The following is a 13,954-nucleotide window of genomic DNA, read 5'->3' as shown; positions in this document are numbered from 1 at the left end:
GAGACACAAGTGATCTGGTGGGCGGGATTGAATTCCTCCCCTGAAAAAGAAGCTGATGCTTGGCAAAAATTCCTCTGGGGGACATCTGGCATAGTAACATCATGTGTTGACTGAAGCGTCACAATTAAACACGCTTTTGAGAGATGTCAACCCCAAACTGCAGTGGGAGGGAGGGGTTGTCACAGCTTTCTCCTTTGAGCTCCTGGAACAATTTTCAGAGCTTGGTGCACCTCAGAGGTAGGATCGCTCCTGCATTGCTCTTGTTTTCAGGGAAGACGCTGCTGCTGCTGCTGCTGCTAAGTTGCTTCAGTCGAGTCCGACTCTGTGCGACCCCATAGACGGCAGCCCACCAGGCTCCCCCGTCCCTGGGATTCTCCAGGCAAGAACACTGGAGTGGGTTGCCATTTCCTTCTCCAATGCAGGAAAGTGAAAAGTGAAAATGAAGTCGCTCAGTCGTGTCCGACTCTTAGAGACCCCACGGACTGCAGCCTACCAGGCTCCTGCATCCATGGGATTTTCCGGGCAAGAGTACTGGAGTGGGGTGCCATCGCCTTCTCCTCAGGGCAGATGAGTTGAGTCTAAAGGAGAACCGTGCGCTTGCCATGTTTGTCTGTCACAGTGCCCCTCTGGGTTCAACTGTAGCTGTTCTTGCAAAAATCAAGGAAGTTCTCTGGACTTTATACTACCTAAAGTTGTGAGTGAGCTGGCTGTCTCACTTTTTTTTTTTTTAAACACTCAGTAGGCATCCTGCCCTGTGGCAGCAGGAGAATAGGGAGGTAAAGTTCCCAGATTTTAGCCCAGGACTCGGTATTGCAATTTTTAAATTTCACACTCAGGTTTTGGTGTAGGTGTGCCTCTTTTTATATAATTAGTGTGTTCCTGACAAAAAAATTGTGTAAATAATATTTTTATATATCAAATTCTTTGGAAGACAGGTGAACTTAGTACTTAAAATAATTCTTTTTAAGTACTAAAATAGTACTTAAAATGATTAACTCTTGAAATTAAAGAAAAAGCTTTTGAGTTTTCCATTTGTGGCTTTACTGTACCTCCGTAAATTTGCTCTTATAATGTTACTTTTCTGACACCACCACTACAATGTGTAAACTGCCAGTAGCTGCAAACAAGTCAATTGATGGTCTTCTTGTGTGGTGGACTGAATTAATACACCTCCTCCCCCTAACCTGTAAGTATGGTTCCTCACATGACAAAGAGACCGTGCAGACTTAAGGGTGGGGAATTCTGACACGGGCGCAGTGTAAGCAGAGGTCCTTGTGAGAGGGAAGTAGGTGGATCCGAGAGAAGGTGTTAACGAGAGTGGAAACAGACGGGGAGGAGGAGGTGCGACGGTGGCAGCAGAAATGGGAGCGACGCCCCTGCTGGAGAGGGGCCCCGAGCCAAGGAGCAGCGGGCTCTCACGGAGGAGGACGGCCAGGCCCCTGGCCTGCCCAAGAGGAGTGCAGCTCTGTTACTTGGCTGCTCTGTGGAACCCAGCCTGAGACTTCTGAGCTCTAGAACTATAATAAGACGCATTTATGTTGGCAGTGGCACCCACTCCAGTCCTCTTGCCTGGAAAATCCCATGGACGGAGGAGCCTGGTGGACTGCAGTCTATGGGGTCGCTAAGAGTTGGACACGACTGAGCAGCTTCACTTTCACTTTTCACTTTCACGCGTTGGAGAAGGAAATGGCAACCCACTCCAGTGTTCTTGCCTGGAGAATCCCAGGGACGGGGGAGCCTGGTGGGCTGCCATCTATGGGGTCGCACAGAGTTGGACACGACTGAAGCGACTTAGAAGCAACTTAGCAGCATGTTGTTCATAAACCATGAAGTTTATGTAATCTTTTACAGCAGCAATAGGAAACCAACACATCTTGCTTAAGACTGGATGAACCAAGAGATAATTTTGCCCCAGGCTTGGGTAATTGAGTAGGATAACAGTGTGAAGCAATCAGTCATTTAAACAACCATTTAGTAGAAACTGGTAACAAATGTCTGCTTCTTAGAAGAAATAGGATGGTGTTCCCTCTAGGGAATCCCCAAGACATTCCTTTCTGATCTTGGTACCCAGCCTGGCTGAGCTGCTGTGACCAGCGGTTCTGGTTTTCATAGGAATGCTGTGAAGTAGACCCCCAGGGCAGGCCTCTTTTACCAAGTTGGTGGCTAGAAAGCTTCACATCTCAGGGCTACACCACATACAACTGTGACCTAGCGTGCATCTTGAGGCCTCTTCCTGGCGTCATCTTCTGCCCTTAGTCTTTCTTCCTTTCTTACACTTTAGTTAATTTCAATAATTTGTCCTAAGTCTTTTCTAGACCAAGCAGGAATTAGGTAAATATCTCATTAAATAAATACATTTATATACAAACCATGAATAATACGGACAATGTAGAAAGACGTTTGACTTTCTATCCAGGATTTTGTTTCTTAAATCTTTGTGGTGTGGTGTTCGTGCTATTTTTATCTTTCTCCTAAGAGGGAAAAAGTAGGTCTCAGATTAATTAATGGCGTTTTAGAGTTTTTAAAAAGTATATAGTGAGAAATCAGTAAAATTGAGGCATACTTTAAGAAACAAATTTTATTGGCAAAATGATGGAAGTCGTACACAGGCCTCTCTTTTCTGTGTTGGTGGAATATCCCCTCAGTAATGGGAAAATTCAGGCCACTGAAGCAGTCTGTCCTCTAACCACATCAATACTGGATTGAAATGACATATTTTTCCTATAGAAAAAACTATTTAAAACGTGTAATAAGGAAATGTTGTACTTCATATCTAAATAAATGATGTTGCATTGAAAGGATGTGAGCACTGAACCTCATCAGTGGATCTGCACTAGCCCTTCCCCGTGAATGTGCCCCTGTTTTTCCTTTATACCATGTCCTTGTTTGTAAGGAAACATCATAATTGGCTAGAGTAGGACAGATCTAACGGGTACACACAAATCAAACACATAACTTTGATGTACTTCTGTCGTGTATAAATTGGGCAAAAGAGCCACAGTTCGATTCACCCATTACGGACTTGTCGATTCTTGTGTGTCTGGCACCGTAACAGATGCCGGATTTTTGCAGGGAACAAATTAGACACGGCTCCTCCCCTCATTGAACACATCTAAAGAGAAAGACCTTCCTTCCGTAACCACACAGTTGACCATAGGATTGTAGTTGTGATAGGCCATGGGGTCATGCAGACGCTCTGAGAGAGTCTGAGGGTGGCCGGCCTCCAGAGGAAGTGGGGGAGCATCTGTGTGGCGGAGTGTCCGCCGGCCCTGCTGTCGTGGGGTGCCGCGTAGGGGGCGGGCAGCGAGGCGTTTCTGCCAGAGGCAGCGGCAGATGGTCCTGGAGAGGGGAGGGCTTGCAGCCCAGGTACCGGATGGAAGGCCTTTGTGGCCCAAGCTTGTGTCCAAGCAGGAGAGCCGCAGGAAACGCGCTGAGAAGGTAGCCGAGCCGGTGGGCGGGCTCTGTGGGTTGTTCAGGTGTCACCCTGAGTGCAGGGTGAAGCTGCTGAAGGATTTTTCAGAGATTAGTTTTGCACTGTTAAAAAAACGGCTTCCTCATGTGAGGGGCAAGGTAGGAAAGAGTGTCTGAGGGGAGACAAGTTCAGAGGCTCTTGTGGAAGTTCAGGTGCAAATACAAGTTGGGATTGGGTAACGATTAGAAATTAAGAATTGTGAAAGTATTTGAGATATATTTAGCAGAATATATCAGCGGAACTTGGGTGGTAGTGATATGAGATTTTCGGGCTGGAACAAACATATGTTTGAAGGTACGGTTTGTTCAGATGGTGTATTAATTTTCAGTTGCTGCATGACAAATCACCACAAACTTAGTGGCTTGTAATAGCACTTGTTCATTAGCTTACAGTTCGGTAGGTTAGAATTCTCCACGGTATGGTTAACGTCAAGATGGTAGGCAGATGGGACTTCCCAGTGGTGCAGTGGTTAAGACTCCGCCTTCTCATGCAGGGGGTGCAGGTCCCGTCCCTGGTTCAGGGGCTGAGATCCCACATGCCTCGCTGCCAAAAATACTAAAACAGAACAGAAGCAATAGTATAACGAATTCAATGAAGACTTCAGATGGCCCACATCAGAAATCGTAAAAGAAAAAGATGGTAGCCAGCCAGAGTTCTTGTCTGGCGGCTCTGGGAAGAAATGCACTTGGAAGCTCGTTGCCATGGCCAGCAGACTCTCCTCCCAACGTCTTCAGTCTGCGGCCGCAGCGTCCTCAGTGGCGCCAGTGGGGCCTCTGTCGGCTGCAGAGGCCGTCTGCACCCACTCACCTGGCCCCCCATCTTCAGGCCTCTGAGCTGGTGACACGCTTCCCGGCTCCTGCGCTCTGACGTCCAAATCTTCTGTCATCTCTAGGCTTTGTGTAATTAGGTCCGACTTACCTGAACAATCTTCCTATCGTGAGATCAACTGATTTGGGACCTTAAGTACATGAGCAGCAAAATCCCTGTCTCCCAAGAGTGGCGTCTCCTCGTGCTCAGGTGCTCAGGGCAGGGGCCGCACAGAGGCCACGGAGGCCGCGTTGGGATTCTTCCTTAGAGCTCACAGAAGGTGAGCCAGGGGTGATGCCCATGGGGTGGGCAGAAAGGATCGAACCCAGATGTGTACAGATCAAAGCTTGAGACGCCTCTGACATACTCGAGTAGACACACGTGGTGATAGCAGTCGTGGGTAATGAAAGCTTGCTGTGTGCTGCCGACCTGGTGCTTGTATCAACTCATGTAGTCCACGCGGTAGCCTTATGAAGTCAGTACCATTTTTATTATTCCAGTTTTACAGATGGGGAAACTGAGTCTTAGAGACGTCACTGACTTGCTCAGGATTACCCAGGAAGTAAATATAAAGTCTTGAAACCTGAGTGGTCTGGCCCCCCAGGCTGACCTAAACTGTTGTGCTTTCTTTCATCAGTGGGATGTGGGCCTGGAGCTCGGCGAAGGTGTCTGGGCTGCAGGTGAAAATTCTAGCATCACTGGGATGTAGATGGCTTTGGAAGCCCAGTTGTGAATGAGATCATCTCAGGAAAGCTTGTAGAATGGAGAGAAGAAGGGGACTCAGAACTGAGCCTCGAAGAACTCTAGAATTTAGACGATGGGTAAGAAAGGAGTAGCTAAGAAGGAATGCAAAGGAGGAACGGCCGGGAGCGGGTGGGGGTGGGAGAGACCTCGGAGAGCTGTGATGCCAGGAAGGCAAGGAGAGAAGGTGCTTCAGAGGGCCTGTCACCGCCGACTGAGCAGCTGATGACCTTATCAAGAGCAATTTTAGTGGAGGTTTGAGGGGGAGGCCAGATTGCAATGGACTGAGGAGTGGATGCAAGTGAGTACTTAGAAAAATTACTTTTTTTACATGTACAACACTGCTTTATTTATTGATTTAATTTATATCTGGCAGTGCTGGCTGGGCTTTCCCTCGCTGCACAGGCTTCTAGAGCACGGGCTCAGCAGCTGTGAGGCACAGGCTTCACTTCTCCGTCACACGTGGGCTCTGCCCGGGCCGGGATCACACCTGTGTCCCCTCATTGGCAGGCGGATTCTTATCCACTGTGCCGCCAGGGAAGTCTGCGAGTGGAAACTTTGAAGAGGCTTGGTTCCAGAGGGGATTAAAGAGAGAGACTTCGCCAGGGGTTCCGCTGGGGCAGCTATGTTTTGTTATTTTAAGAGGAGTGATGCTAGAATACGTTTAGTGTGAGTCCATTATAGGGAGAAAGAGAGAGAGAACTACTGAAGATACACAGAAAGAGGGGATAACTGAAGGCACTGAGAAGGCCCGTTGCTTCTTTTTTTTTTGAACACAATTTCTTTCTTTATTTGGCAGTGCTGGGTCTCAGTCGCGGCACCCACGGTCTCTGTTGCAGCACACGGGGTCTTCAGTTTCCATGTGTGGGCTCTAGTTCCCTGACCAGGGGTCGACCCTGCGCCCCCTGCTCTGGGAGCACATTCTTAGCCACTGAACCACCAGGGAAGCGCCCTCATCGCTTATGTTGTGATGAGAAGTGGGAATGGATACAGATTCTTTTGTAGATTTGGTGGCAGGAAGATACGGGAGTTTCCAGGTCATGCTTTTTCCCCTTCTCTATGAGTTGTGAAGAAGGGCAGTTCTTTATTCAAGAAGAGAAAAATAGTTTTATTGTTTTAAAAATTGTTCTTCTGGTCTTTAAAAATTCTTAGATATGGAGAAACATGCAAAAAGTAGACAGAATTCACACGCTTCAGACGGAAGTTTATAGGAGAGCGTTGCAGAAGGACATACAGACAGGTGAAGGACATACAGAGAGGCTTTGGATGCGGCCAGACGCGCTCTGCGCTCTCCACAGAGGTCGTTCTCTGGACGTGGTTTCTGGATCATGCCAAAATTCTTCGTAAGCATAATGTTCTTTTTCTTACTTTTGAAGTGTTATATTTAGTTCCGTTCTTCTAAGTTAAATTTATTTGGTACATGTATTGGGGGGAAAAAAGGCTGTTTGTTACTGCTTTACGAGCATTTGTTTTCTTATTGACTCAGTTTTCACATTGGCTCCATCATGTAATTCCAGAATCAGCTGGATAAGTAAACACTGCTGTTTTAGACGCTGAAAGCACAGTGAGTCTTGAGGGTAAGTGACCCCGGCAATAAGAGAAAAGTGGGCAGCATTGTTTTAAAGTACACAGATATTAAATATAACTTTGTTCTGCCTCCAGCAGAATGTTGTCCAGAGAGATGGTTTGAGGGCCAACCACAAATCTAAACAGCTTCAGAACAGCTTACCACCTGGCACTTAAAAGGAACCTAGTGTGCTGGCTGTTCAGCTTAGCCGCTAGCTCTCACGTCGTCCCCAGGATCAGACTACTCGACTCTGCAGACGAGGGGTCAAGATGTTTAGGCTTCAGGGTTTTGTACATGCTGGACACCCCCAGAATTAGAGTTTATCTTGTAAATTGTTGTATAAATAATTTATTTCCCCTTAACAAAAAGAAAAAAAAAGAACCGAAATAGCAGAGAACGAGTTTTTTCTCACTGCATACAATTGTCACCTTTTGAATGAAGCTAAATTAGTCCAAGAAGCTTATGTTTTTGCAGCGTTGAGTAAGAAAAGGCAAGGTTTTACAAGAAAAGTTCTGTTACAACTTCGTTGGTCTGGTCGCAGTAAAATAGATGCTACATCTGTACTTCCCAGGTGGTAGATTGAGAGCAGACCCAGGTGTATTAAATAAGGATGACTGAGTCGCGTGGCGCCTCACGCCTCTGTTTGAGGAATTCCACTTCCTCAGAGAACTTGCCCCATTTTCCCCACTCGCCCTGGTCTTCAGGCTCCTCTTCCCACATGGTTGAACCATCTTATCAGGGGAAAAAAATTCCTCTGTGGCCCTCTAGTTTTTGCTATCTTTCCCTTTCCCACCAGATGTTGAAAGAGCAGTTTATACCAGCTGTTGCTGTGGCTTTATCTCCTGTTCAGTCTTTGATGCCCCCAAGAAGTGCGCTGTCTGCAGTTACTCATGTCCCCCTGTTCTCCTAATCTGGGAAGAGCCTCCGTTTAATCCTCCTCGGCCCATTAGGGCCGTCGGCACACGAGTGTGGGCTCGGTGTGGCCTTGCTCTCCCCGGTCACACCCATCCCTGACCACCTCGCCGCCCTCTCCCCTTGGCCTCCTCTGCTTGCCCCTTAAATGTTGGTAATCTGCCGTCAGCCCTCTTTCTTCTAACTCTGCACGGTCTTTCTGGGAAATCAAGTATCACAGCTTGAACTACCATCTGAGTCTCTCTCTTCCGCTTGGATCTCTTTCTGGGGTTCCTTACCAGTTACTCCCAAGTACCTGCCAAACAAGAGGTAGCTGGGCAGCCCTCGGGGCCCACTCACGCTCAGCTCGAAGGCTGCCTCTTCCTCCAGAGCTGGCCGTGGTTTATTTAGGGACATTTCCCACCTGCCTGGACCCCAGCTAGATGCATCCTGGACGTCCTCTGCCTTGGGTCCTTCCCACCTACCAGTTCCTTCCCCCAGTGTGTCAACTCCGTCTCTGAAAGGGCGCCTTCATTTCTGGCTCAGCGTTGCCACTGCCGGGATCTTAGTTCAGTGTCTGACCGAAAGTGATGGCTGTCGTTTACCGAGCTTTCTGTGTTGGGTCCTTTGCTGAGCGTCTTGCGCGTCTCATTTGGCTCTCATACTGTGTGTATGGTTGGGACTATGTCTGGCCTCTCTGGCCCTCTCGCTCCTGTTGTCTGCCCCTCGCTGGAGTCCAGTGTAGCGGTGAAAAACAGTTCCTGTGGGCCTCGATGCCCTTTGAGTTGGTGGTGCCTAATTTCAGGCACGGATGCTGCACATTTTCAGTTTCTGCCCCAGGCTTCTGACTCCTGCTCACGTTTCAGCAGCCTGGTGGGAACTGGCTGGGCGAGCATGCGGACCCCAGAGGCGAGAGGCGGAGTGCCCCGCCGGGCAGCCCACGCCAGAGTGGGCAGAGCTGATGTCATAGGCGCCCGTGCGCTTGGGAGCCCTGGCGTGTCTCTGGGACTCCAATTTCTCGGCTTCTGCCCGTTCGCATCCATTCTTCCTTCCAGCGGCCTGCCCGGCTGTCTTTAGGCCCAGCTCCACGTGCAGGCGCAGCAGGCTCACATGGACTGTTTGCTTCTCAAAGCTGTGCAAGGTCAGCCCCCCGTGTAAGCTCCTTACTCTTTACGATTCAGGGGTCAGCCTCTCCTGCACACCCTTGGTAGGTGTTCAGAATTGAGGTCCAGACCCCATGAGCAGAGAGCCCTCAGATGGGGCGCCGAGCGCAGGAGCCTGAGAGTGTCGTGCCCCGGAGCCCGCGTCCTCGGGACAGGCGGGCGGGGAGCAGCCTGCTCGCCCGGAGCCCGTGCGCTGGTCCCTCTGAGGTGGACGCCTCTCATACTGTCCCCGGAACAGAAGCTAGACACACTCGTGGTATGGTCTGATCAGGGAGAGGACACTCAGGCTGGTAGCCAGGGGCCTGGCTAGTGTGCACCCATGGGGGTGGTGGGGGGTGCCCGGGGGCCGGGGATCTTGAAGGGGTTGGAGCGGGCGTGGCGGAGTAGTAAGGCTAGAGAGGGGAGAATTCACTAACCTGGGTGCTCTGGTCACAATTCAGGACTTAACATCCTGGCAGCCTCCTCCTAACATGCTTCTGGGATGGTTCTAGGAGTCTGGACATGACTGTGACCTACCAAGAGTAGGTAAATAAGCAGGAACTGCCTTGGCAGAGTATTGAGACCAGAAGTCTCAGAGAAGAGCGTGTTGGAGTGGATTTATTCTATGAGGCTGGAGAACACACTTTTTGACTTTTGGATCCTTCAGTTCAGTTCAGTCACTCAGTCGTGTCCGACTGTTTGCAGTCCCATGAATGGCAGCACGCCAGGCCTCCCTGTCCATCACCAACTCCCAGAGTTCACTCAAACTCAAGTCCATCGAGTCAGTAATGCCATCCAGCCATCTCATCCTCTGTCGTCCCCTTCTCCTCCTGCCCCCAGTCCCTCCCAGTATCAGGGTCTTTTCCAGTGAGTCAGCTCTTCACATGAGGTGGCCAAAGTACTGGAGTTTCAGCTTTAGCATCATTCCTTCCAAAGAACACCCAGGGCTGATCTCCTTCAGAATGGACTGGTTGGATCTCCTTGCAGTCCAAAGGTCTCTCAAGAGTCTTCTCCAACACCACAGTTCAAAAGCATCAATTCTTCGGCACTCAGCCTTCTTCACAGTCCAACTCTCACATCCATACATGACCACTGGAAAAACCATAGCCTTGACTAGACGGACCTTTGTTGGCAAAGTCATGTCTCTGCTTTTGAATATGCAATCTAGGTTGGTCATAACTTTCCTTCCAAGGAGCGTCTTTTAATTTCATGGCTGCAATCACCGTCTGCAGTGATTTTGGAGCCCAGAAAAATAAAGTCTGACACTGTTTCCACTGTTTCTCCATCTATTTCCCATGAAGTGATAGGACGGGATGCCATGATCTTTGTTTTCTGAGTGTTGAGCTTTAAGCCAACTTTTTCACTCTCCACTTTCACTTTCATCAAGAGGCTTTTTAGTTCCTCTTCACTTTCTGCCCTAAGGGTGGTGTCATCTGCATATCTGAGGTTATTGATATTTCTCCCAGCAATCTTGATTCCAGCTTGTGCTTCTTCCAGCCCAGCGTTTCTCATGATGTACTCTGCATATAAGTTAAATAAGCAGGGTGACAATATACAGCCTTGATGTACTCCTTTTCCTATTTGGAACCAGTCTGTTGTTCCATGTCCAGTTCTAACTGTTGCTTCCTGACTTGCATATAGGTTTCTCAAGAGGCAGGTCAGGTGGTCTGGTATTCCCATCTCTTTCAGAATTTTCCACAGTTTATTGTGATCCACACATTCAAAGGCTTTGGCATAGTCCATAAAGCAGAAATAGATGTTTTTCTGGAACTGTCTTGCTTTTTCGATGATCCAGCAGATGTTGGCAATTTGGTCTCTGGTTCCTCTGCCTTTTCTAAAACCAGCTTGAACATCTGGAAGTTCACAGTTCACGTATTGCTGAAGCCTGGCTTGGAGAATTTTGAGCATTATTTTACTAGTGTGTGAGATGAGTGCAATTGTGTGGTAGTTTGAGCATTTTTTGGCATTGACCTTTTCTAGTCCTGTGGCCACTGCTGAGTTTTCCAAATTTGCTGGCATATTGAGTGCAGCACTTTCACAGCATCATCTTTCAGGATTTGAAGTAGCTCCACTGGAATTCCATCACTTCCACTAGCTTTGTTCGTAGTGATGCTTTCTAAGGCCCACTTGACTTCACATTCCAGGTTGTCTGGCTCTAGGTCAGTGATCACACCATCGTGATTATCTTGGTCGTGAAGAGCTTTTTTGTACAATTCTTCTGTGTATTCTTGCCACCTGTTCTTAATATCTTCTGCTTCTGTTAGGTCCATACCATTTCTGTCCTTGATCGAGCGCATCTTTGCATGAAATGTTCTCTTGGTATCTCTAACTTTCTTGAAGAGACCTCTAGTCTTTCCCATTCTGTTGTTTTCCTCTATTTCTTTGCATTGATCGCTGAGGAAGGCTCTTATCTCTTCTTGCTATTCTTTGGAACTCTGCATTCAGATGTTTATATCTTTCCTTTTCTCCTGTGCTGCTGCTGCTGCTGCTGCTGCTGCTGCTAAGTCGCTTCAGTCATGTCCGACTCTGTGCGACCCCATAGACGGCAGCCCACCAGGCTCCCCCGTCCCTGGGATTCTCCAGGCAAGAACACTGGAGTGGGTTGCCATTTCTTTCTCCAATGCATGAAAGTGAAAAGTGAAAGTGAAGTCGCTCAGTCATGTCCGACTCTTAGCGACCCCATGGACTGCAACCTTCCAGGCTCCTCCATCCATGGGATTTTCCAGGCAAAGAGTGCTGGAGTGGGTGCCATCGCCTTTTTCTCCTTTAGAAGGGTCCAAACAAAGCATCTCCTTCTCTCAGGTAATTCAGAACGCCCAGGTGAGAGGAAACTGCCCGAGTGTCATAGCAAAGCCTCCGTGGACCTGGGTCTCCCTGTATCCATGGAAACGGGGGGCTCTGGAAGAACACGGGCCACACAGTGTCCCCGTGTAACAGTGTCACAGGGCGAGGTGGGTGTAATTACCACCGGGGGCCAGAGTGGCATTCACGGTGCCCTGGCTCACCCAGCCCTGGGATGGAGCAGAGTGATGGACCGCCCGCCAGGACGGCATTGGCGTTGTGTGATTTAGGCCATCGTCTCTGAGGGAGCTCCGCCTTCGGCTGCCTTGCCCTGCTGGGCAGTTGCTGCTGCAGACGCTTTAGTTCCGTTCCCTAGAGGGGCAGCAGCAGGAACACTCCCAGTTAGACCTCAAGCTCAGAGTAAACTCTCCCCTGCCACTGTCAGGCGGCAGCCGCGCCAGCTCCTTGAAGACCCAGTGACCCGTTTACCTATCCTCCAGCTCCCTGGGTGTGGCTGCCGAGTAACCCGGCGTGCGTTCCAGGTGCGCGCGTGACGACTCGGCCTGCATGTCGCCATTCGGTGGCCGATTTAATGGCAGCAGAAGGCGTCTGAGCGTCCCGTCAGCGGCCCTTGAAGCATCCCTGCACAGCCTCTCCCGGCTCTCCTGTCCCAGCCTTGACTGCCTTCACTGGGCAGGGTCTGCCTCAGCGTGCTCCTGTTTCCTCTAGTATGCATCGATTCCTTTTGGCTCCAGGGCTTCTCCAGGGTCCACCCTGCAGGAGATACAAGTAGGAGGGCACCGCAGCTGCTTTAGCTGGAAGTTAGTGCTCCCCAAGGGCTGCCCTAACCGAAGAAGAGGGCAGGACCCCCGTGGAGAAACGCTTCTCCCCGGCTTTGCACAGAAGGGGCCCAGTGCTTTCCAGTCGTCCCTGCGTTTTGGTGCCATGGAGCTCAGTCGCCCAGTGGCGGTGAGCGTGTCTGTGTCCGTGTCCCCCTGGTGGTGAGTGTGTCTGTGTCAGTGTCCCTGTGGTGGTGAGCGTGTCAGTGTCCCCATGGCGGTGAGCGTGTCTGTGTCCCTACAGTTGTAAGCGTGTCAGTATCCCCACAGTGGTGAGCATGTCCACGTCCCGGCAGTGGTGAGCTTGTCAGTGTCAGTGTCCCCATGGTGGTGAGTGTGTCAGTGTCATTGTTCCTGCGGTGGTGAGCATGTCAGTGTCCCCATGGTGGTGAGTGTGTCAATGTCAGTGTCCCCACGGTGGTGAGTGTGTCAATGTCAGTGTCATTGTTCCCGCGGTGGTGAGCATGTCAGTGTCCCCGTGGCGGTGAGCGTGTCCGTGTCCGTGTCCCCTGGTGGTGAGTGTGTCTGTGTCAGTGTCCCTGTGGTGGTGAGCGTGTCAGTGTCCCCATGGTGGTGAGCATGTCAGTGTCCCCATGGTGGTGAGTGTGTCAATGTCAGTGTCCCCACGGTGGTGAGTGTGTCAGTGTCAGTGTCATTGTTCCTGCGGTGGTGAGCATGTCAGTGTCCCCATGGTGGTGAGTGTGTCAATGTCAGTGTCCCCACGGTGGTGAGTGTGTCAGTGTCAGTGTCATTGTTCCTGCGGTGGTGAGCATGTCAGTGTCCCCATGGTGGTGAGTGTGTCAGTGTCAGTGTCCCCATGGTGGTGAGTGTGTCAATGTCAGTGTCCCCACGGTGGTGAGTGTGTCAGTGTCAGTGTTCCCGCGGTGGTGAGCATGTCAGTGTCCCCGTGGCGGTGAGCGTGTCCGTGTCCCTGCACTGGTAAGCGTGTCAGTGTCCCCATGGCAGTGAGCGTGTCAGTGTCCGTGTCCTGGCAGTGGTGAGCATGTCAGTGTCCCCGTGGTGGTGAGCGTGTCAGTGTCCCTGCCTGGTAAGCGTGTCAGCATCCCCATGGTGGTGAGTGTGTCAGTGTCCGTGGCCCTGCAGTGGTGAGTGTGTCAGTGTTCCCATGGCAGTGAGTGTGTCAATGTCAGTGTCCCTCCAGTGGTGAGCGTGTCAGCATCCTTGTGGTGGTGAGCATGTCAGTGTCCGTGTCCCCGTGGTGATGAGCGTGTCAGTGTCTGTGTCCCCATGGTGGTGAGTGTGTCAGGACAGTCGGCTTGCTTTGTCCTGCCCCTTCCCGGTCTCTGCCTTTTAGCTCTGTTTCTTCTCCTTCTGATGACGTGGCCTGTTGACAGGTCTTTGCAGATGCTCTCCTTTTGGGAGGCGCTTAGGGTCAGACACCCACTCCAGTGTTCTTGCCTGGAGCATCCCAGGGACGGGGGAGCCTGGTGGGTTGCTGTCTGTGGGGTCGCACAGAGTCGGACAGAACTGAAGCGACTTAGCAGCAGCAGCAGCAGGGTCAGACAAGTGCAGCTGTTGTGTTGGGGTGTGTGCGTCTGTGTGTCTAGCCAGCCATCCATCTACCTACCTGTTCATCCGTCCATCCGTCCACCCAGTCCCAGAATGGTAAAGATAGTTGCTTAGCTCAACTCGAGTCAGTGGTGGAGCTGGAGTTCTGAGTTCATCTGAAGCCAGAGCAGGTCTCTTCTCCCTT

At 50.5% G+C, this 13,954-nt stretch overlaps 1 protein-coding gene across 5 annotated transcripts in view; it reads left to right on the top strand.

Annotated features, from left to right (window-relative positions):
• Positions 1–13,954, top strand: part of RPS6KA5 (ribosomal protein S6 kinase A5) — a 196,289-nt gene that overhangs the window by 7,732 nt on the left and 174,603 nt on the right. Inside the window, exons 1-2 of one of the 5 annotated variants that reach the window (XM_070798030.1) lie at positions 6,173–6,363; positions 6,538–6,597. The exons of 3 other annotated variants lie outside the window; for them this stretch is intronic. The gene's annotated coding sequence lies outside the window, so the exon portion shown is untranslated. Of the gene's footprint in view, positions 1–6,172; positions 6,364–6,537; positions 6,598–13,954 lie in introns of those variants that run through there. One more of the 5 variants, XM_070798033.1, reaches the window with a different exon arrangement.

This window comes from Bos indicus, chromosome 10 (assembly GCF_029378745.1).
Source record: "Bos indicus isolate NIAB-ARS_2022 breed Sahiwal x Tharparkar chromosome 10, NIAB-ARS_B.indTharparkar_mat_pri_1.0, whole genome shotgun sequence".
Taxonomy (NCBI): domain Eukaryota; kingdom Metazoa; phylum Chordata; class Mammalia; order Artiodactyla; family Bovidae; genus Bos; species Bos indicus.
The sequence above is the reverse complement of the archived record's forward strand: the minus strand, read 5'-3'. Positions and strand labels throughout refer to the sequence as shown.